The 23,893-nt window shown below is 38.9% G+C and overlaps 1 protein-coding gene and 1 long non-coding RNA gene across 2 annotated transcripts in view; one reads left to right on the forward strand and one right to left on the reverse strand.

The window, feature by feature from the left end:
- MID1 (midline 1) overlaps nt 1-23,893 on the forward strand; it is a 328,347-nt gene that overhangs the window by 37,755 nt on the left and 266,699 nt on the right. The window lies entirely within an intron of this gene.
- Nucleotides 13,222-18,526, reverse strand: LOC311615311. Its single transcript, XR_014793761.1, has 3 exons — nt 18,460-18,526; nt 14,907-14,997; nt 13,222-13,267 (listed from the first exon to the last, which is right to left on the reverse strand). It is a non-coding gene; the product is annotated as an uncharacterized lncRNA (long non-coding RNA).

Here is a 23,893-nt window from a genome sequence, read left to right on the forward strand (position 1 = left end):
GAAAGTAAGGCCAATGCCTCATTCTTCTCCCTGACCTTATTTCTATGTACAAAGTCAGCAGCATATGGGGTGATCAATATGTAAAGGATGTCCCAAAATATGTATACACACTTAGGATAATTATTAATTCCAGTGAAAAGAGGGGAGCATCAATTGAGCTATGTTTATAGAACAAGTGAATGAACATTAAAATGAACCTTAAATGTGATACAACTGTGAGCATGGTATTGGGGTTTAAGGAAACTTAAGTCATTCACTCCCACTACTGGTTCTTCTGATTAAAGAATCACTAGAAAGAGGGGAAGTCAGTTATTATACATACATCCCAGAATGTATAAAATATTTCTATTTCACACATAATTGCTTCAAATAAATCCATTAAGCTTTACAAATTTATTAGTTATCTAGATTGGGTTGATTAATTCCTCTAATCAGATTCAGTTAGTGAATTTTTTCTGAGCTGCATCTCCTTGAGTTGAGGTAATGTGATGGCTGACATTTAAGCTTTGAAATCAAAATTTGGATCAAATTCTGGCTCTGCCACTTACTACCTTGGTGATATTGGACAAATCATTAGCATGCCTTCATCTCAGTTTCCTCGCTGGTAAAAAGATGGTGATGCAATCTCTCTCACCATTAAATTAATAAATGTGATTTTTTTATTACAAAAATTTAATTTGCTTTTGTTTGTACTATATTTTAGGGGAGAAAGCCTCTGTCAGGAAAAAATATATATATTTCTTCTGCTTTTGTCCAAGTAGAATGTTCTTTTATTTTTCTAAAATAATTCTTACTTATGGTTACACAAGTAAATACATGGAAACATTTTTTAAAATTTTCAATTACAGTTGACATTCAGTATTGTATTATACTAGGGGCCCATTGCTGGAAGATTCCTACAAGAGCAGGGCTTCTTACGGGCTTCCCTCCCGCCACCACCTTGCTTTCCACTTTCCCTCCCTCTTCCTTCTATGCTGTCTTCAGTCTTCACTCCTCCCTCCCTCAGTATATGCAAATGAACTGCCATCTTTGTTGTGTTAATTTGCATACTTGCTCTGATTGGCTGTGGGCGTAGTGAAGGTATGGTCAATTAGCATTTTGCTTTTTTATTAGTGTAGATTAGTTTCAGGTATACAGTGATTAGACAATTATATAATTTATGAATTGATCCTCCCAATAATTCTAGGACCCACCTGGCACCATACATAGTTATTACAATATTATTGACTCTGTTCCCTATGCTGTACCTTACATCCTATGACTATTTTGTAACTACCAATTTGTACTACGTAATCCCTTCACCTTCTTCACCTAGTCCCTCTCTCATCTGGCAGTCCTCAGTTTGTTCTCTGTATCTATGAATCTGTATGTTTTGTTTGTTCATTTATATTATTCTTTAGATTTCACATATAAGTGAAATCATGTGGTATTTGTCTTTCTCTGTCTGCCTTATTTCACTTAGCATAACACCCTCTAAGTCCATCCATGCTTTCATGAATTATAAGATTTCATACTTTTTATGGCTGGGTAATATTCCATTATATATATATATGTATCACTTCTTCATCCACTTGTCTGTTGATGGGCATTTGGGTTGCTTACATGTTTCGGCTGCAATGTATATAGGGGTGCATATATATTTCTGAATTAGTGCTTGATTTCTTCGAATAAATACCCAGAGGTATAATTGCTGAGTAATAAGGTAGTACTATTTTTAATTTTTTGAGAACACAAAGAGTGGGATTCACCCCAGTGGGATCTGGTGTCTTCTGAGACCTCCCTTTGAGTGTGTCCTTTGTGGAGCTAATCAGGTGGTGGTCTGTTTCAGTCTGAAGCCAGCCACTGGGTACAGTGTTTCTGGACACTAAGGAGGGCCACCAGTGTGGGTGGGTCAATGTCAGTGCTGCCTGTGACGGGCCTGGGGCTACTTGTCAGGAGCTACAAGGTGATCCATGGTTGGTAGCTGCCAGTGCTAGACTTGCATTCTATGGGAGGGTCCACATTGCAAACTGAGGCTGGCTGACACCAGTACCAGGCCTGGGTCCACTCAGCAAAAGTTTCTGGGTACACTGAGACTGGCCCCACCCACCTGGGGCCCAAAGACCTATGCAGTGCTGTGGGGTCTCACAAAGTCATCAGAGTGGAGCTAGTGGTGTTCACCAGGCTAATGCAGATTCATATTTGGTCATGTGAGGAGAGGGCTCAGCACAGGGACAATGTCAGCCATTCCTCCAATCCCCCCTCAAAGCCACACAATTCAGTTTCACTCTATATGTCTCAGTTGTCCCTTTGAGGGAGCCCAAAGTGAATGCTTGCAAGTGAGAGTTTGTGAACTGGACCTTTAAGAGGACACTTGTATCTCCAGTAGACTTCCTCTCACTTGGATGGATGGACTCCTCATTGATTCTCACAGTCAGATGTTATGTGGGCTCTTCCTCTCAGAACTGTCATTCCAGGCTAGGGAGGCCAGCATAGGGCTGAGATCCCTCACTTCTCAGGAGGGACATCTGCAGCTGAGATATCCCTCTATATTCTCAAGCACTACACTTCGGTGCGGGGCCAACCCATGTTGTATCTCTGCCACTCGTGCCAGTCTCAATGTGGTTTATTCTTTATATCTTTACTAGAGGCCCAGTGCACAGAATTTGTGCATTGGGGGATAGGGGGTCCCTCAGCCCAATCTTCACCCTCTCCAATCTGGGAGCCCTCAGGGGATGTCCTACTAACAGCTTAGGACCGCTCCCTGTGGCTCTCTGCTCTCTGCAGGGCCTGCCTGCTCCACACCATGGCAATGGGCAAGCAGACCCTGCTGGGTGCTACCTGCAGGCCACACTTGTCTGCTCCTAGGTTGCTGCAGTGACGGCCAAGTAGGCCCTGCTGAATGCTGCCTGCGAGCCATACTTGCCTGCTCCTGGGTTGCCCTGGCAATGGCCAAGCTGGCCCTGCTGGGTGTTGCCTGCAGGTTGCGCTTGCCTGTTTGTGGGTCGCTGCAGCTATGGCCAAGCAGGCCCTGCTGTCTGCTGTCAAGCTGCATGGCCGGACCCACCTCAGGGCGGGTCTGGCTGCGCCATCCACCCTGGAGTCACCAGTCCGGCCTTGCCTGGCTCCCTGGGTGATGCAGCAGCCACAGCCACTGCTGGTCTGGCCCTGCCTTCCTCTCTGGCCCTTGAAGCAGCCTCAGCAGCTGCTGACCAGGCCCTCCCCCAGCACAGGCACATGGAGGCCCCTGCCACCCCACCCCCGACGCTGCATGCACAACCCCCTCCTGTCTGGTTGACCCATCATGGCATCCTGGTTAATTAGCATATTTCTCTATTTTATAGATATAGATGATAGATAGATAGATAGATGATAGATAGATAGATAGATAGATAGAGATATATAGATTATAAGACTTCCATTCAACTAGTCTTCAGATGGCTCTCCTGATAGATTGTTCTGTAATTTAGGTGTAATTTTCATGTGGTGATAGGAGGAGGTGAGTACAATGTCTGCCTACTCCAACAACTTGATTGGAACTCCTAGAAACATCCTTGTCATAAAGGATTCAAACTTGTGAAAATACATAGAATAGATCCATGGAAAATATATTTCTCATTATCCCCACCACCATTACTTTACTCACTTAAAGGAAACCAGTCTTAACCATTTGGTGTTCACTTTCTTTATGTTTTCACATATATTTACTTTGTTTTTTATATAACTAAGATTATGTAATTTGTACCGTGGCATCTTTTTTTTCAATATCTATATTTCTTAAAAATATTTTTTGCCAATATGTTCTAATAAATTATGAATTCTTGGGATAAATATATTGTCTTATCTTGGACTTCTAGCCTATTCTTCATCTAAATTAAGTATGCACAATAAATTAGGAAAAATTGCCTAGAAACTTGCATCTTTCCAAGCTTCTTAGAGCAGACTGAGAAAAATGTCAAATGTATCATGTATGATGCTTGTGGAATCGTGTGCTTTCCCACCATGGCATAATCAGACAACCTAAGATTTTTGAAAGCACAACTCGTAAGGAGAGTTGGCATTGATGTTAGTTTGTGAGCTTCCATAATAAAAGGTACATAGAAAACTGTCAATTGTATTTGACATTCAGGTTTTCAAATCTAATATGAAGACTGCCATTGCCCATTGTTGGAAAGTAACATACGTTTCCCATTCACTTTTGTCGAAAGGCATTGTGAAGTGTAAGTTCTGTGGAGTGCTGTACTTGGTGAGTCAATGTGGCTATGTAATCCCTATAAAAATCTAATGAGGTTTATTACATTGATGGCAGAATGTACTTAATTATTAACTACCTTAATGTTTGGTTTGGTGTGGTTAATTTCATGTATTTTAATTTTATAGCTTTGTAAAAATAGGATCAAGTATAGAACTCTGAAACGAAGCAGAATAAATTGTGTTTTCTTCTCACCTTTTTCTGTCAAGATAATCATTATTTTTTCTTTTTTGTAACAAAATATTGATCTATTTGGAAGTCTAATATCTTTCTTGAAATTGATAAGAGAACTGCTTTTATAGAACCAAGAATACATTTCTACACTAGGAGTGCCATTTTTTAAAAAGCTACAAATCTGTTTCTAATCTCACATTTAATTAAGGAACACTTCTGGTGGAGGTAGAGGATTGCCAAAGGAAAATGCTTTCCTGCTGCTAAAGAAATGATGAGGCAGGCACTCTGTTTATTTTTCTAACAATGTATTTTGATCCTGTGACAAATGTTTCACCATGGCTTTAACATTTTTCCTATTCTAAACTAAATTGTATACGTTAGCATTTTGATCTGTCTTGACTTCTAAGAACACTAGGATGCATTGTTGGTGTTGAGGACTTTTCTTTCTGGTTTCATGTGGGCTTAATTTAATTATATGGTTGATGAATGTGTCCCATTTGCAAAGTATCAGGTAGGTGCTGTCATGCAATAAAAGATGATTAAACCAACAGTTCTCCATCTGAGGGAGGGCAAACCCATCCCTCATTAACTTGGGCACAAAGCAGAGGGTATTAAGTACTATCAAGAGAGCTAGGAAAACACTGTAAAAGGAAAACAAGGAAGGAAGTTCATTTAAATAAAGGAAATCCTGGAGGTCTTCTTGGCACAGGTGAAAATATTGAAAGATGAGTGACATTTGATAGGTTACCATGAAAGTGCTAGGGTTGGAAAACAAATATTTCTATGCGGACTGAAAAACTTCAGATACAGCACAGAGATAGCATGGTGGCTGTCTATTTAAGGATATAGGATAGGGAACAGACCAGTACTGTCCAATATAGCAGCCACCAGCCACCTGTAGCTATTTAGATTTAAATTAAACTAAATAAAGTTAAAAATTCTCCATCATAGAGAATTCCAAGTGCTTAATAGCCACCAGGGGCTTCAGGGGTTGGAAGGAGTGGTGGAAAGATGGTTAGTCAGTGTATCTCAAATGTTAGCAAGCACCTATGGAGCTTGTTAAAACATGGAGTGTTGGGACCCACCCTTGAAGATTCTGAATCAATAAGTCTGGGTGGTGGAACTTGATATTCCTCCTTTCTAGCGAGATCCCAAGTGTGGGATCCTGCCAGCCAGGGGACCCCACTCGGTGTGGCGCCATTCAGTGTTTCTCAAACGATCACTGTCTTAAATTTCCCATGTCCATGGGAACTTATTTGACACTTACATGACACTTATTTTCAACAGTGAAAAATGAATTACTAGAAAAGGGGTTTTAACAATTGTTTAACTTACCAAAATTATATTAGTAGATTCGACAGACGTATAATAACATTTTAATGAATATCATCAAAACAAATGTAGGAAAGAAGGAAAGAACGTGTGGAGAGGTTTCTAAATGATTACTCCCCATTTCTCTCTGTATCTCCATGGTGAAGCACACTGAGGGGTTCGTGGACCAAGCTGATCCATGTACTGTACTGTTGTAGTTTGGATTTTGGCTTGAGGATTCTCACTGCTTTTGAGGAAGGAAATTATATCATCCAAGTCATAGGAAGAGAAACATGGTGGCAGTAGAGAGGAGTAATGGAGAATGGACACCGCGACAAAGGGAAGGACAATTTGAAGGCCATGACAAAAGCCACGCAGAAGGAATAGGAGGGTTAGATGCCAAACACGTTGAGGTCATAGCATCAACAGGATTGGTCAGCTAATTGGATGCGGAGCGTGAGGAAGAGGAGAGATGTAATGATGACTTTGAGGTTTTGATCCTGAGCAACTGGAAGGGTGGCAATGGCATTCACCAAAATAGAAACACAGGAGGTACCTGAGTCATTTTCCACTGAGGAGCAGATACAGACCTTTTTTGTTATCCCTAAGATCAGATTTAAGCTTCATTCACCCATGTGACTTTTCTTTAGGATATTAGTAGACTATTGTTTCAGAGGTGTACTTTATAAGTCATTGTTACACACATCAGAAAGCATCCTGCTGGGCGAGTGACTCATTTTCAGATTGTTGGCATGTGAGATGGATATTTAAATAATACAAATAAATACTATCCTAGTGATCCAAAGTACTATACAGCTTGAGAGCTTTATACAACTTAATCTCAATCTTTAGAAAAATGTATTGTGGGTGTTTTTTTTAAAAGGAGTTTTTCTTAATGTTTATTTTAAATTTATTTTAGAGAGAGAGAAATGGAGAGAGAGAGAGAAGAGGAACATTGATCTGTTGCTTGCCTCCTATACAAATGCTGACCTGGGATCAAATCCACAACTTGAGTATGTGCCCACCAGGAATCAAAACCACCACCTTTTGGTGTATAGGATGATGCTCCAACATACTGAGCTACACTGGCCAGGGCTGTATTGTCGTTTTATATATAAAAACCACTTCTCCTGGAATAATGGATTATACTGGCCAAGCTAATTATCTAAAAGATCGTTCTAAGTATCATTTATTTACATAGGATGGTCTAGTGATGGAAGACATTAGATAGGTACTATTTTAAACCCCAAAGGCAAATGATAAAGTTACTGTTGAATTTGACAAGAGTAATGGAATCTTTGGAGACTTCAGATCAACAAATGGATGTCATAATAATGCACTAGAAAGGTTCTGGGAAATCTCCTGGGCTTACTAAAAGCAGTTGGATGGTTTTCTTTCTTGTTCAAGATCCATAACACATCTATCAGATTTAAACCTACAAGCAGCATGGCAACCATCTTGAGAATAGTCTCTTCCAGGGTCCTGCACTGTCCTAAGTGTTTGGGGCAAATTCCCATGATGTCAGGCAAGGAGATTTTATTTTCAAATATTACTCTTACTCCTTACACTTTTAAAAAATGTATAATGCATGATTTTCTGTATCACCGAATGCTCTTAAGTTCACAAACTCAAAGAGGTTTTGTTTGTAAAAAGTTGTTTTGATGACCTCAAGCAAAAATATGTGTTTCTCCTTTTTGTCTAACCTAGCTAGGTCATTTCAATATTCTAGCCTCATCTTAAACTATAAACACTCAACCCGTGTGAAGGAATTCCAGAATTCATTGTCACTTTCTTCATCCATGTTTCTTTAAGTCTGGTTGGATTCATTGCTTCTCTCCCTCCAAACTGCATTTAAATAATATGTTACTGCCTGAAATTAACGTTTCAACAATTAATTTAGTTTAACTCCCCAAGCAATTAAAAGATTTCTCTCTCTATTTAGGACCAAATGCCTGGATTAAGTTTTTTACCTCTTTCTGAAGTTCCCTGCAATTTATACAAATAAAATCCCTTCTTTCAACTCTCCATCCCTCCACACCCCTCCACGCTAATGACATAAATTGTGAAAGCCACAAGATTGAGGAGACATCTAATTTTCTCAGCTAATGGACACTTGAAAGGCTACTGGGAGTCAGGCTCATGTTATGTGTTTATGCTAAACACATGAATAAAGGTGGCTCTCTCAAAATTGTTACTCTTAAAATTGAGGCTTCCAGAGAACCCAGCCTTTATCCACCATTCCCTCTCTTTCTTACACTTTTATATCTTTACCCCTCAGCCCATGGCATGCTCGGTTAACCCCCAACTTCAAAATGTAGTCTAAAAACAAGTACTCAAATACTTCTCCATCAACCCAGTTCTTACCCTATTGCTCACCCAACTTTTAAGAGAAACTCCTAGAAATCTTGGACTGTTGTTGTCTCTGCGTCCACACCCACACTCCCCTCCCACCCCATTCACTATTCCACACGATCTAGCTTCCATCCCACAGCTGAACTAGAGCTACTTTTGCCAGCATCACAAAAGACCTGTCAGATTGTCAAATCCAATGCCCTCTTCTCAGAGATCTTCCCATTTGGCCTCAAAATAGACTTTATGCTGACAATTCTCTTCTAGCTGTCTCAGATGGGCTTTTCATGACAGCTTTCTCCAAGTTTTTCTCCCACCTCCTTCTCCTTTCTTTTGCTGATTCCTTCCCTCTCTACCCCCCGCCCCCATGAAATCCTGCAAGGCTGTTGTTTTCCAGGTTGTGACTCCAGCACCTTTCTGGCTCTTGTTCCTAGTGACAACCCCTTTCACCCAATTGGCATCACCATAACTCCCAATTCAATATATCTTACCCCAACTTTTATCCGAATTCCAAGTGAGTAAACCATGGGCACTCAGAATCAACACACTTGAAATTGAATTCCTCTCCCTGTTTGTCCCCATATAAATTTCCTATTGATGCTGTAACAGATGACCACAGATTTAGTGGCTTAAACCAGTGTAAAAAGTAAAAAAATGTTAGGCATTAGTGCCTTTCTTCTGGGGAGAATCTGTTTCCTTACCTCTTCCAGCTTCTAGTGGTCACCTGTATTCCTTAGCTCATGACCCCTTCCTCCATCTTCAAAACCAGCAGCGAAGCGTCTTCAACTCTCTCTCTTCTCTCTCTCTCTCTCTCTCTCTCTCTCTCTCTCTCTCTCTCTCTCTCTCTCTCCTCTCCTCTCCTCTCCTCTCCTCTCCTCTCCTCTCCTCTCCTCTCCTCTCCTCTCCTCTCCTCCTCTCTCTCTCTCTCTCTCTCTCTCTCTCTCTCTCTCTCTCTCTCTCTCTCTCTCTCTCTCTCTCTCTCTTATGCTTCTGTCATTATCACATCTCCTTCTCTACCTCTGGCCCTCTTACCTCTCTTAAAAGACATTTGCTATACATTAATTAGTCCACCTGAATAATCCCTAGAGTTCAGAATAAACTCTCTATTTCAAGATCCTTAACATAATCACATCTGCAAAAATCCTTTTGCCATATCAGGTAACATAATTTCTAGGAGTTAGAACATGACCATTATTCTGTTTACCACACCCCAAGACATCCCTCTGTGTGTCTTTTATCAGTGAGTGCTTCTCCAGTCACTCAGCCAGTGAAGGTGGAAACTTCTGAGTCACCTTCCACACCTCTCTTTCTCTCATCCCTTGCATTGAAAGTTTCCCAGGCTCTATGTGCTACATCTGAATGTGCTCGTAAATACATATCTCTCATCTTAATCATCACTACCCTAGACTCATAAAATGCCATCTAAATTTTCTTTCCTGCTTCCTGTCCTGTTCAACTCCATCAACTCTCAGATCCTGTTTCCAAGCTCCAGGTCTCACTATTCCCAATCCCATGACCATGCACATTCATGCGTTTGTGACTGTTTATATGTTCCTAGCTGCCAGGAGTGGTTTTCTCCCTTTTCTACCTGATACTTTTGTTCATGCTCCAAGGCCAGCTCAGTCATCAGCACTGTGACACTGCCCCACACGCTCATGCAGAGGGAGTCACTAGAGGATGTGCTAGCACAGCACCCGGTGTTTATGAACAATGGCACTTGTCACCATTTCTTGTAGTTCTGTTTCTGTGGCTATTGTTCTGGCATATGATAAGTTTTATAAGGGTAAGACAAGGAATCATGTAAATTCCCACACTGGATTTCTCTTCATGGGAACCTTCTCTCACTCCCAAGGTGGACTTTATCTGTGATCCCAACTCCTTTATCAGTGATCCTATTGCTCCTTGGGTGTACATCTCTTTGCCCTAGAAATAACCTTATTGTGTTGCATTAGGCTATTACTTATGTATTTACTAGAATCCCAGTGCACGAAATCATTAGGGACTGGGGGTGTCCCCCTGCACCCTCTCCAATATGGGATCTCTTGGGGGATGTCCGACTGCTGGTTTAGGCCCAATCAGATCAAGCCTAAACTGGCAGTTGGAAATCCCTCTCATAATCTGGGACGACTGGCTCCTAACTGCTCGCCTGCCTATCTGTCTGCCTTATTGCCCCTAACTACCCTCCCCTGCCAGCTTGATTACCCCTAACTGCCTCTGCCTCAGCCCCTATCACTATGGCTTTGTCTGGAAGGACATCTGGGAGATGTCTGGTCTAATTAGCATATTACCCTTTTATTAGTATAGATTCCCTAGAGATTCTTGAAGAAAAAAAAAAAAAGACTCATGTACCTTTCCATCTATTTGTCCCCTGAACATGGCAGCACAGGGAATGGCACACAGTAGTTGCCTAATATATATTTATTTATTTAATAAATAATTGAAAATATGTGAATAAGCTAGTATGTCTGTTGCCACCTTCCCCGCCTGGTAAAACCTGATTCATTTAACTGTTTATTTCCCTGTTTTCTTGTCTCCCGGGCTGGATAATATGCCAAAAGGTAGGGGACATGACTAGTTTATTGTAACCTAATCACAAAATGTAATCTAGAACATTCTAGGCACTCAATAATTGTATGAGATTGAACTGAATGCAATTTTTTCATCATGCTGCAAGAACTTAATTCAAAATAGTTAAATAAAAGTTGAGTTCAGGCAAAAAGCCTGAATTGCATATTCTGGCTGTTGTGAATACTGGAGTGGACATCAAACCTTCTAAGCTCTGTCTGGAATCTGAACCTAACTACTTGTTTGGGATGGCCTGAAATTAATCACTTCACTTTTTTGAATTTTTGTGTCCTCATTTTGAAAACGTGCCTGCCTCTACCTCAGAATATTATCAAGATCAACCAGGATTCTGGAAAAGAATAACGAAAAAAGACACCAACTGTTATATTAGTGTAATTTATTGCCATGGTTCAACTTTGAGAAAAATGGTGTTTTGCTTTGTCTTGTGAGTTAAGGCTCCTAGAAATTCTTCCTACTGCTGAGGGGAAAAGACGATAGAGAAAGCCTTAATGCCTTTCTATAATCTGGACAGTTACTGTAGGAATTTAATGTCTTCTCTCCATCTGGCCCTTCTCACTCATGACTAAGTATTATATTCAAGAGAATAGGCTTCTTCCATTATCTGCCTCTCAGCTGTTTGTGTAGGAACCTGAGGCTAAGAATCTTTGAAGCTATCACTAATTATATTAGAAAAAAAAACTTTAGGGGATTACCTGGTTTTGAATCAACATGAATGTACAAGCTGGCATTCTTGGATCCCTTTACCCCTACAGGGAATCTGGGGTATTTCAGAAAGGTCAAGCCTAGCTTTCAGGATCCCATGTGATACAGTTCTTTGAAAGGTAGAAAGAAATTTACTGTCTCTGTCTGATGCAGGGGCTTCATTAATGCCCTCATTATTCTATTTTGTAACATTCAATGCTTTACTTCCCTCATGAGGCTTCTCGGTGATATCCAACGGTAAATAATCCATTCATGTCTGCATTAATGAGCATTGGACTTCACCAGTATATAAAAATGCATGAATATTTCCTGCTTGCTTTCTGCATTTCACCTCCTTCTCCCATGTTAGGGGGCCCCTAAAGTGCATCTGAGTTGTATGGTCTTTGGTGTCCAATGTGGAGAAATGTCTAATGTGACATTTCTTGACCCAAATCTGCCTTGGCACTCAACTCACTCTCTCTCTCTCTCTCTCTCTCTCTCTCTCTCTCTCTCTCTCTCTCTCTCTCTCTCTCTCTCTCTCTCTCTCTCTATCTATCTCTCTCTCTATCTATCTCTCTCTCTCTTCTCTCTTCTCTCTTCTCTCTTCTCTCTTCTCTCTTCTCTCTTCTCTCTTCTCTCTTCTCTCTCATTCTCCTCACTCTCATCTGCCTCACTGCCCAATGCTATTTAGGGCCTCCAAAAAACCCAATGCTATTTAGGGCCTCCAATTTGATTCCTGCTAAAAATCAAAGCATTCTAGATCACCCATGCCAAACAGAAAAAGAGTTATAATTATACCACTTTAACAACGAAAATAAATTTCATTGAGTTTTGAAGTGGACTTTAGATATAATAAAGAGCCAAAGATGCCAATCTCTGCAATACTTGAAAGTTCTTAGAATCCCCCTTCAGAATTTGATGAAAGCCTTTGACCACCTCCATATTTACATATTCTCTTCTTCAAAGTGTGTGTGTGTGTGTGTGTGTGTGTGTGTGTGTGTGTGTATTCCCATTCATTTCAGAGAGGAAGGGAGAGGGAGAGAGATAGAAATATCAATGATGAGAAATATCATTGACCAACTGCCTCCTGCATGCCCCCCACTGGGGATCAGTCTCGCAACCTGTTCACATGTCCAGACCAAGAATCCAACCATCCCTTCCTGGATCATAGGTCAACACTCAACCACTGAGCTACACTGACCAGGCTCCATATTCTCTTCTAATCAAAGCAACCTTTCCTGGAGTATCAAAATTCAACTGAAATAAATTTTTTAAATATTCCTAGTAAATTTTATTTTTTGTTTTTCAGAATATTGTATTTTGGTTATTTTCTCATAGAAAAATCTATTGGCTAATTTTACTGTTATGTGTAAATTGACTGGAGAAAGTTTAAAAACAGTGATGTTGAAGTTTCTGAACAAGTTTAGCTTAATTGGAATTTACATTTAAGCTTCCAAGATGGTTCTTCCCAAGGGCCAATACTCATTTACATGTGTAATTTCCAACACGTATGTTAACAATCATTCTGAGTTCTGTGTCTTTATTTGTGTTTCATGGAACATGTGCTCCCTGCTCCAAACAACTTGAACATCAACTATTGGCCAGCATGTGAGATGGGTCTGCTTTATATACTGCATCAACTCTAAACTCTTCAACTAATTTCAGCAACAGTTATCAGGAGTTTCTTTTAATTGTATGCCTTCATGGCCTCTATGATCTCAAATGGAGCATTTTTAATTCAGGTGTGCAGACACCTGAAATATTGTATATAGGACAGATGTGAAAAAAGAAGGATGGAAAAGGGAATACAAAAGAGACAGATGTTTTGATACCATGACCACTGGCTTTGGAGAAAGAGTTAAGCCCATGGAGGCCATTTATTAGCTCAGTGTCTTCAGCAATTTTATTAACTTCTCTGTAACTCAGTTTTCTTACCTGCAAAAAAAAATGGGGTGGGAAAGAAGTAATAAGTTTTTTAGAAAATATACTTTTTTTTTTAATTTCTTAGTAATTGAGGCTGGTCCGAGTGCAGTGGTATCTACAATTTCTTAGTAATTGATATAAACACCTACTAAACCATCAAAAAATAATGATTAAAATGTATATTATTGCCCTCCCCACACCTGAATAAAGAACTGTGCCTTATAGTAGTTATTAGCCACATGTGCCTTTTAAATTTTTAATTAATAAAAAATAAGTAAAATTTAAAATTCAGTTCTGCAATGCCAACAGCCACATGTCAGGCTCTCGGTAGCCACATGTGGCTAGTGGCCACTACAAGCAACAGTGCAGATAGAGACCCTTTGGGTCTTCACTAAAGTTCAATGCACTGAAGTATTACTCTTGATTCTCATTTAAGATGGGCCTACAATGACACATTAAGGGACACTATTTCTATTTTTATTTAATTCTTTAAGAAAATTCGTTTATATAATACATTTCTTACAGAGAGGAAGGGAGAGAGATAGAGTTAGAAACATCAATGAGAGAGAAACATAGATCAGCTGCCTTCTGCACACCCCCTACTGGGGATATGCCCACAACCAAGGTACATGCCCTTGACCTGAATCCAACCTGGGACCCCTCAGACTGCAGGCCAATACTCTATCCACTGAGCCAAACTTATTAGGGGCAAGTTCATTCATTTTTATTAAGTATTATGTATTGCCTCTTCAAATGCTCCTTCTCATAGAGTATAGAAGTGTTATGCTGGTGGATTTCCATTTATTGAGCTATCCTGATATTTCTAAAATAAATCATCCTAGTTTGGGATTATTTTTATTTCAGAGCTTTACTAGACTCTATTTATTACTTTATTTTGATATTTTATTTTTAAGTTCATTAGTGACATTGGTCACTAAAACTTTTTCTTAAGTTTATCAGGTTTTAGAATTGAGGCCATACTTACATCCAATAATTTCTTGGTGTCCTTTAGAATTCTGAGTTTGGGATGGGGAAGGCCACTTAAAACTTTCAATTTCTTCTCTTATTCATTGAATTAGAGTGTGTGGTTTTTTTTCCTTTTTATTATTGAAATTTGAAAGTTGAGGTCTTCTCTTTTTTGTTTGATTTTTTATTATAATCTTGTTTTGAGTTATGGGGAGTTCTCAGAATTCTGGGTATGTACATTGAAATACACCCAAATCCCCAATAAAATGTAAGTAATTTAACTGTCTTTCTGTTATTTTACTAGTATAAAGCTGCCTAAAACTTAGAGTTCGTTATGTAGATATCACTGTAACTAAGATATGACATTCATGTTAATGAAGATATGCTTTATGTTTTAATTAAACACTTTCAGGAAGATTAATGATTTTATCAGATTGTTTTCATCTCAATTTTTAATTAATTTGACATGATTTGTTGATTAATTTTTACTTAAATGCCATTTGTGAATATATTTTTTCTTGCATTTCAATAATTGGACTTCAAATTAGTGAGGGAAGGAAAGATGGGAATATTAATTTTTAAAAGTTGGGAAAATGGAATCTTAGGGGTGTGTGCTCTGGGACAGGACAACAATGCTCAGTAAGTATGTAGCATTCCTCAGGCAGGGATTTGTTACATAGCCTACCTTGTGCCAAAATGGAGCAAAGGACTATGGGGTCATAGAAGCCACAGTCTTGATTTGTCAAGAGGTTTCCAATAAAGCTGAGCTGACTTAACTACAAAGAAAGCAACATAAATATAGTGTATAAATATGGTAAAATGTAACCAGGAAAAAACATAGTATTTTTTAAGTTCAAAAAAGGTCCACTCCACAACAGCAGGATCGGAAGATTTGGATTCATATCAGTTCTAGTGAAAAGCACTTGGCAGTATCACTGGACTAGGACCTCTAATATGAGCCAGTATGACGTGGGGACCGAGCAATGTACTCTGAGGCTGTGGTAACGGGATCATAGTGTCTAAAATGGAAAAAATCACTGCAGCTGCTGTTCTCTGCACTGCTCAGAACACAGCAAGGGAAGACAGAAAATAGCCAGACTTAAAACACATACACACACACACACACACACACACACACTGGCTCTCAGGCAGTTCATCAAAAGCTAATATGTAAATTTTCTCATTTATCAAAAAAATGGCATTAAAACATTCCAAATTAAAAACATTTAATTTCCTCATTCCAAAAAAAAAAATGGCATTCAAACATGTCGCCCCCCTCCCCCGCCTCTGGTGTGTCACACACATACCCCTTCCCCCCACCTCCCACCCCCCACCTCCCGCCCTGGGGAAGACACAGCCCCCGCCCCACACAGAGCGATCACAGGCTGGTTTTCAATAACATTCAATAGATCTGTTCCATCTTAGTAACTGATGATGGGCTACCTGTACATTTCCTATATAATCAATTTAAGCATTAATAAAGCATTTTGAATGCATTCAGAAATACATTATTTCATTAGCAATAATCAAGATATTAGCATTGACTTTTTCAACTTAAAAGCTTTGTAATGTACTTTGGCTTTGCAATCATCTTTCAGCATGTTTAAGAGTATTAACCAATATATTTTGATGACCCATTATGTCCAATTGGATATTTATAATTAATGTAGTTTAAAATTGAGCTACCATTCACTCAACCTTTTATATATGTCCCTTCTGGGCTTTCATACCCCCTTTTCACTCATTTATATGATTTTATCTTTCCTAGCAAATCTTTCAATAAATCTCAACTATTTTAAAAATTAGTTTTATGATGATATATATGATCAAACCATATAAAAAATTACTTTATTACATTATGAATTTTTACATTTGATTTTAAATAATTTGAATTAAATTTTACTAAATTCTTTAGATGCTGTTTTATCTGACCTTTTTCTTTAATTTGTATTATAATTTTCACCTGCACTTAAAGTTTATTTTCCATTTAGATTTAAAAAATTTTAATTGTTATATATAATACAATAGGAAAAGACTGATAGCCCATTAAAATTAAATAATTTGTTCAAAGTAAAAAGGAAAATTAGAAAGTGTCATCTGAAAGCATCCAGGCTGAAATCAGAAGTAGCTGAGACAGTTCCATTACCTATAAAGTGCCAATTTTTTAATAGAATGACTTTCTATGCAAGTACACATTGACTTAACTTTTGTGAGACTTTTAGCATTTTTCTACTACCTTAAGTGTACTTAACTTTCAGAAAATATATACCAGTCACTAATATCTAGCATTCTGCTTAAACTATTAAAGTGATTAAACCTACAATAGGCAAATTTGGTATATTTGACAGATTATAAAAATTACAAAAATCTTGGAAAATTAGCTTTTGGCTATTAGGCCTCCCTATGTGAAGACTATGTAGAGAACCTAATGTAAGATTATGAGGTGTAAAAAAAATCTTAAGCAATATAGTGTTGAATCTTTTTCTACAATTTTAAGAATAGATAAAAATAAATGGTTGATTATGATAGAATGAGTGATGTAGACTAGCTGTGCAGAATGATTTTGTCATTTGGAACATGAATATCAGCCACATAATGGATGAAAAGGATATTTATCCTGGGTTTTAAAACCAATTGGTTATCTACATAAATGCTGGCCTTGGAAAAATTTAGTCAGAAACTCATTCAGATTTTTCAGTAAGTGATCTTTCAATGAATAGGGCATCTTTTACATACCTTCTTAATCTGTCAAACTAACCCCTTGTTACACTAGTCTCACCTTCTGCATTACATCACCTGAGATTTGCCCAGTTTGTTCCAAAGTGGAAATGATCACTGTCACTTCCCAGAACAAAGGATGCAAGGACACAAGATCCCTCTGAAAGCACAGAGTGAACGAGCAAGTGAGATAATCCATTGTGCAGAGCAGGTCCTCGGAGGCTAATTAAATTTGGAGAGAGAAAATTAAAAATTGGCTCAAGTGCTTCATGAATGGGATCAGTCTGAAGATCTTTCCTCATCTCCCCAAACTCATTGTTTTGAGTGTGTTTGCCACGTTAATTTATTAGCAAGGGCAATTTGCAGTTTTCCAATCTGAAGGAAGAGATGAGGGTAGACCCTGGCTGACACGTTGCCATAGTGATGACATTTGAGCTTCTTTGCAGTGAATTTGATTAGCCAGTTCCGTGTTTTCCCTCATTTCACTTCGTTACACAGGAAAAGAAACTCTTAAAAAGAATGTTGCATATGTATTTGTGTTTGATTGAAATATAAATATTTTTCATGCCAGCCCATCTTTGGAAATGGCAAAAACCCAGCTGTATCTTCTCAGTGAAGAGTTTCAACAAAACTGTTTGCCTTGACGCCATAATGAAACGAAAAACATGAAGCCAGGGATTAGAAGCAAACAGCATGCTTTGTGCTAGAGTAGTTGTTACTCAATTATCTTTACCCACTTCTGCCCAGGCCTTGTGGAGAAGGATTAGGTCTCCATATAATGGTGTGGCTTGGCTGGTGAGCTTGTAGTTCACCTCTTTATTGAAAAGAACAGGAGTGGAAAAAAGAAAATGAGGGCGTTTAACATTGTCTTTGCTTAGAAATGTATTTTGTTAATGGCCAAACCAAATCCAAGGGGTTTTCAGTTCTTGTGTGCTTCTGAGAGAGAGAGAGAGAGAGAGAGAGAGAGAGAGAGAGAGAGAGAGAGAGAGAGAGAGAGAGAGATCCCAGTGGAAAATGGGAATGCTTTTTGTTAGAAGGAAGCCTGTGATCTCTGTTTCAGAGGGCACACGCCAGGGAGTCCCGGGCACAGAGAAAGAGTAAGGAGGGAACATGCTTCTCTCTTTTCTCCTATCAATTTCCATTTGGTGGCCCTGATTAGAAAAAACAAAAACAAACAAACAAACAAACAAAAACTATTAGCAAATAGCCAGCAGATGGCACTATTTGGTTTAGTGCTGCATTAGCTTTCTGATTTGGTTTTGTTTTTTAAAGGAAGTACAATAGCATAAAGGTCTGTTTAAATCCCAGATCTAGCTGTTATAATGTGTCATCATAGGTCATTTGATTACATTTTCTAAATTCAGGAAATAAAGGAAATAAAATAATATGCCTTTCTTAATAGCTGCATGTCATGATATCATATAGCACACTGTTATCATTTTCAACTTTTTGAAAATGAGAGAAAATAGAGGAAAGAGTAGCTTCCAGCCTTCATCTCCCGCACACACATGCATACTTACATATGTCACTGTCAGACAGTTCTCAGAAGTGTGTTATCTCCATATACCTAGTTTCATAGAACCTCATTGTTCATCTGCTCACTCATTGAGGTTTGTAGCCACTGCTATAGTTGATTCGGCAAATACTGTAGAATGAACCTTAGTAAATTAACCAAGGGGGAAGAATGTATGAGTAACCGTGTTGGTAACGGCCATTTCATTCCTGGTCGGGGGCGGGGAGGAGGGCGGTGCGGGGAAGAGTGATTCCTGTGATCTCTAAGGGTCCTTCCAGAACTAACAGGTTTCATATTCTGTCTAATGATAATTGAGCTCTCAGAAGGGACTGTAGTCAGCACTATTGTCTTATCTATCCAGGGCTATAAAATCCTCCATGCTTTCCTGGATACAAATGTGGTACATAGAGTCCACGACAGAAATCCTGTAGCTTTGGACCTGGAAAGTGATGGCCCCCTTCCCTTTGTTCAACAGAAACATTATTTCCTGATTGCTAGAAGACAAGTTCAGCTGTTATTAATGATGTTCTAAAGACTAAGATTGGCATTTCCTTTGACTTCTTTTTTAAATATATATTTTATTGATTTTTGTACAGAGAGGAAGGGAGAGAGATAGAGAGTTAGAAACATCAATGAGAGAGAGCCATTGATCAGCTGCCTCCTACACACCCCCCTACTGGGGATATGCCCGCAACCAAGGTACATGCCCCTGACCGGAATCGAACCCGGGGCCCTTCAGTTCCCAAGCCGACGCTCTATCCATTGAGCCAAACCGTCCCGGCTGCATTTCCTTTGACTTTTGCTGTCTTCTTCCTTCCTTCCTTCCTTCCTTCCTTCCTTCCTTCCTTCCTTCCTTCCTTCCTTCCTTCCTTCCTTCCTTCCTTCCTTCCTTCCTTCCCTCCCTCCTTTCTTCCTTTCTTCCTTCCTCTTGGTGCTGAAAGGGCTATATACAGTTATGTAGGCTTTAAATTTATATTAAATTTTTGAAGTTACCAAAGACAAAATAGCCAAAACCGGTTTGGCTCAATGGATAGAGCGTCGGCTTGGGGACTGAAGAGACTCGGGTTCGATTCCGGTCAAGGGCATGTACCTTGGTTGCGGGCATATCCCCAGTAGGGGGTGTGCAAGAGGCAGCTGATCGATGACTCTCTCTCATCGATGTTTCTAGCTCTCTATCTCTCTCCCTTCCTCTCTGTACAAAATCAATAAAATATATTAAAAAAATAAGTCATGGGGATGTAATGTACATCATAGGGAACGTAGGTGTTTGTTTAAAAAAAAAAAAAGACAAAATATTCCTCAAGCATTTAAGTTCAACTTACAAATATGATTTTTCTGCTTACAATTCTAATAACTTTTTTGTATATATTAATAATAAGAACAAATAGTTTCACAGAGGGTTTTGATTAGTGTTGAATCAATTTAATTTGAACAATATAAACTCAAACAATTGCTCATATTTCTAAACTTAATTAGCTAATTTTTAAATAAAATTTAATCTATATTTATAAAATTAATATATTTTGTTTTCTGTTTATTCAAGTATCTATCTAACTGGGCAAACTTGCAACTCTAACTGGCAGAATCTTTTTTTAAAAACCTAAACTACTTTTATAAATCAAATACATGCATTCATTTATTTAACAATTGTCTATATTTAAGTTCATCACCATTTTAACTTTGAATATTTCAACTTCTTACCATTAAAACTTTAAAATATTTAGCCTTTTGCCATTTAAACTTTTCAATATTTAATTTTATTGACTACTTAAAATATCCATACTTATTTAGAGAATTGAAAGTTCACTGTAAGAGTCAATATTATTCACCAAACAATAAATTCTGTTATACTTTTTAGCTTACAATCATAACTCTAAACTCAATTTCACATTTAAAATTGGAATCAAAAGGCTAATACATTTAATCAATTGATATATACTGACTAAGCAATTATGTCCATTTTCTAACATGCCAAAAACTCTTAAATATTAAATGTGTTTTCAGTCACACACCCAGATTGGAATGCAATTACTGAATGTATTCCTAAATTTAAAACAAAAGGACCGTATGAAATCCGTGTATTAACCCGATTGAGTTTCCATCATGGGTTGTCTGAGGATGCTAACATGGTGACTGAAGGGATGCAGGACATGGAGGCTCCTATTATTCAAGGTGTATGCCATGAGCCTTGAGGGACTTCCTTTATGTAGAATCACCATGACAACATATGATTCTAAATCCATTTCTTTACCCAATTTTAAAATCTGATATGAGTTTAAAGAAGCCAGCTTTATTTGTATTGTCTTTCTGGCAAAACTGTACTGAACTAAAACAGGGTTCACTTGCCCAGCACCCCTTTCGGCAAAGCCAATCTGCTGACACCAGGTGGTGGTGAAAGAAAGAATGCCTTATTGTAAAGCGCTAAACAGTGGGGAATGGGCAGCTTGCACCAAACAACAGGAGCTTCCAGCTATTTATTGGCTTTAAAAGTGAAATTGAGGGTAGGGGTCTTCAACATATAATCAAGATATCCTTGGGTCTCTTCTGATCAGTTGGAGCTGGTGTTACAAAGAGATATTTTAGGATTTTTCATCATCAACCCTCCGGCGCCATCTCGTCTGGGGTTTATGTGGCTGTGGTCAGTGAGAGTCAGCAGTTTTCTATCTTGTGGGGTTCTGGTTCCTGTAAAACAACTCAAGGTATATGTCAGTATGTTATCTGTGATTCCAGAGGGGGAACTAGTGCCCCAAGACCTTGATTTATCCCTGAGAAAGTTGACTTAGGTGAATGTAAAGAAAGGGGGTTTGGGTCTGGTTTCTTGCAAGTGAGAAAATTGGGGGGCAGGGGGAACTTTGCCAAGAAGGAATTCTGGCTAATTTCTCTCTCATCTGGCTCTAAAGATAATTTGAGGTCATCCCATGGTATCCTGAATCAGTTTCCATCCTTTGGCTCTGTTCCTACATGGAAGCTTCCACATGCCTATGTCAGCTGGATCCTCTCTGTAGGCAAGTGTGCTACAGTTTCCCATAGACTCCCCGGTCCCCAAACAACACCCTCCCAGGTCAGACAGGGTTTCTCAGCCTCAGCACTATTGCCATTTGGGATTAGATAATTCTCTGTTGTGGGGCCTGCCCTGTATACTGTATGATGTCTAGTATCCTCCTACATATCCTCTGTCCATTAAGGTATCATAGCAGCTCCTCCCTCCAGCTGGGACAGCCAACGATGTCTTTAGACATTACTAGATGCCCTGTGGTGAGAAAAATTACCTTCATACACACACACACACACACACACACACACACGCAAACACACACACACACACACACACACACACACACACACACACACACACACTGAGAACTACTAGCTGGGGCAATCAGCTGCCCACTGAACACAGAGCAGAGCAATAGAACCACTTGTGACATGACTGTGTTGTTATCTTTCTTATATCCTACCAGTGTGCTCAGATCTGTTCCCTGCCTGTCTCCCTTCGGGTGTGTGAATATATGCTCCCTGCTCAGCTCCAAAGGCAAGATACTGCTTCTGGGAGTCGAGCACCTTTTTGTGTTTATTTTAAATTTCTTATTGTCTTTGTCAGCCTCCATGACATTAGATAACATGCTTGGTAGATAAAAGGGTTCTGTGTCAGCTTTTCGCTTTGTATTAACAGTTGCTACACAAATTCTGCTATTAAAAACATCCGTTTATTTGCATGTGGCATCAGGAAGTGAGCTTGCAAAACACTGATATTTCTATACATGCGCATTGTCCAACCCAGGAACCCAGTTTCGCATGAACTTCCCGACTCAATCTTTTTTCACATAAACAGCGATGAACTGGAATTTTTTAAAATGTCTGCATTGGCAACATTTTTGGTTATAATATTTTGAAACCCCAAATAATAAAAATTTGGGCAGTAAAATAAAATATAATACAAAGTCTTAAAACCTGGGAATATAGACAAGCTCAGAGATTAAAGGAATCTCACATGCTACATGATAAATCATTTCTTCTGGGGACTACAGGACCTGAATCTGGCCTCACAAGAGGAGTACACTGCTCAGTCTAGCGTTGTCTCCAACTACCACCCTTTGGAATTAAGGACAGATGAAATTACTCAACAAAAGAAAGGATTACTGAAACCCATCTTGGACAATGAAACGTTTTTAACAATGGAAACCTGGAAAGAAAATCATCTTTGGCTAGTTCCCCCTGCAGGCTTGGTGGAGGTCTTTGCGAACCATTCACCAACATCTGCACACCAAACTTAGCTGCACATGAATGCTTTCTTAAGCATGTCAGGGCAGCTGGGTTAGTGAGAACTCCGTGGACCTGCATGCCTTTCCCTAACATGTTTCTTATGAGCTGAGCATGCTAGTTAGCCGGTCTTCACAAGAGTGAACCATGGGGATTATTGGGTTTGTGTGAGATCCTGTTAACATGAGGAGAGGCTAAATAAAAATGGCGTTAGAGTACACATTGATAATGAGCTTTCAGAAGCCAAGGAGAGATTCCACATGGAAGTCTTTGAGGAAACTACATATTTCCATTGGCAGTCCTATTGGCTCCCATTGGGAAAACGAAAAGTGTATTGTCCGATAGAGTCACCATCAAAGCACTGAGTAGCATGCAAATAAGTGGAAATACTATTAGATCGGTACTACATAGACCCAATATTGATCTATATGGAAATAATGGAATTGATGTTCTAAGCATAATAATTAGATAGAAATTGAATTAAATTGACCTGCCAGAAGATTTTGTACTGAAAATTTCTGCCCTGCAAATGTTAGAAAACTTTGGACAATAAGGACAGATAAAATGAACAAAATCCAACCTTATTATTGTCCTACACAGAACCTAAAAATATCCAATATTTAAAAGCAAACCAAGAGTTATTTACATATAATGTGGGACATTGTATTAAAGAGCATATTTGAACTTTAGTTGGGCTAATTTTACATTAACAGTCACGACTTTTATCTCATCGTTTAATGTTTACAGCAGCTGTCTACAAACTATGGCCCACCTGCTTTTGTATACAAAGTTTTATTAGAACACGGTCATGCCGATTTGTTTACATATGGTCTGTGGTTACTTTTGTGTGACAATGGGAGAACCAAATAGTCGCAACAGAGACCATGTGGCCTACAAAACTGAAAATATGTACTCTCTGGCCCCTTTCAGAAAAAGTTTGTTCACTCCTGGAAAAATCATTTGGCAGTCCTTTCCAAACTGAGATCATTCCTATAGCCACAACTGAAAGGAAGACAAGCATTTTGTTGTTGTCACTGCTTTATACACTATGGATCATGGTTTTAATTAGAAAACGTATCACCGTTATCCAATACTTATTTAAGGGAGTTGATGAAAGACAAGGGAAAGAAAAGAACATTCACTTTTTAAGAAAGACATTGAATGATCTGTTATGCTTGATT

Source organism: Pipistrellus hanaki, assembly GCF_964339955.1.
Source record: "Pipistrellus hanaki genome assembly, chromosome: X".
Classification (NCBI taxonomy): domain Eukaryota; kingdom Metazoa; phylum Chordata; class Mammalia; order Chiroptera; family Vespertilionidae; genus Pipistrellus; species Pipistrellus hanaki.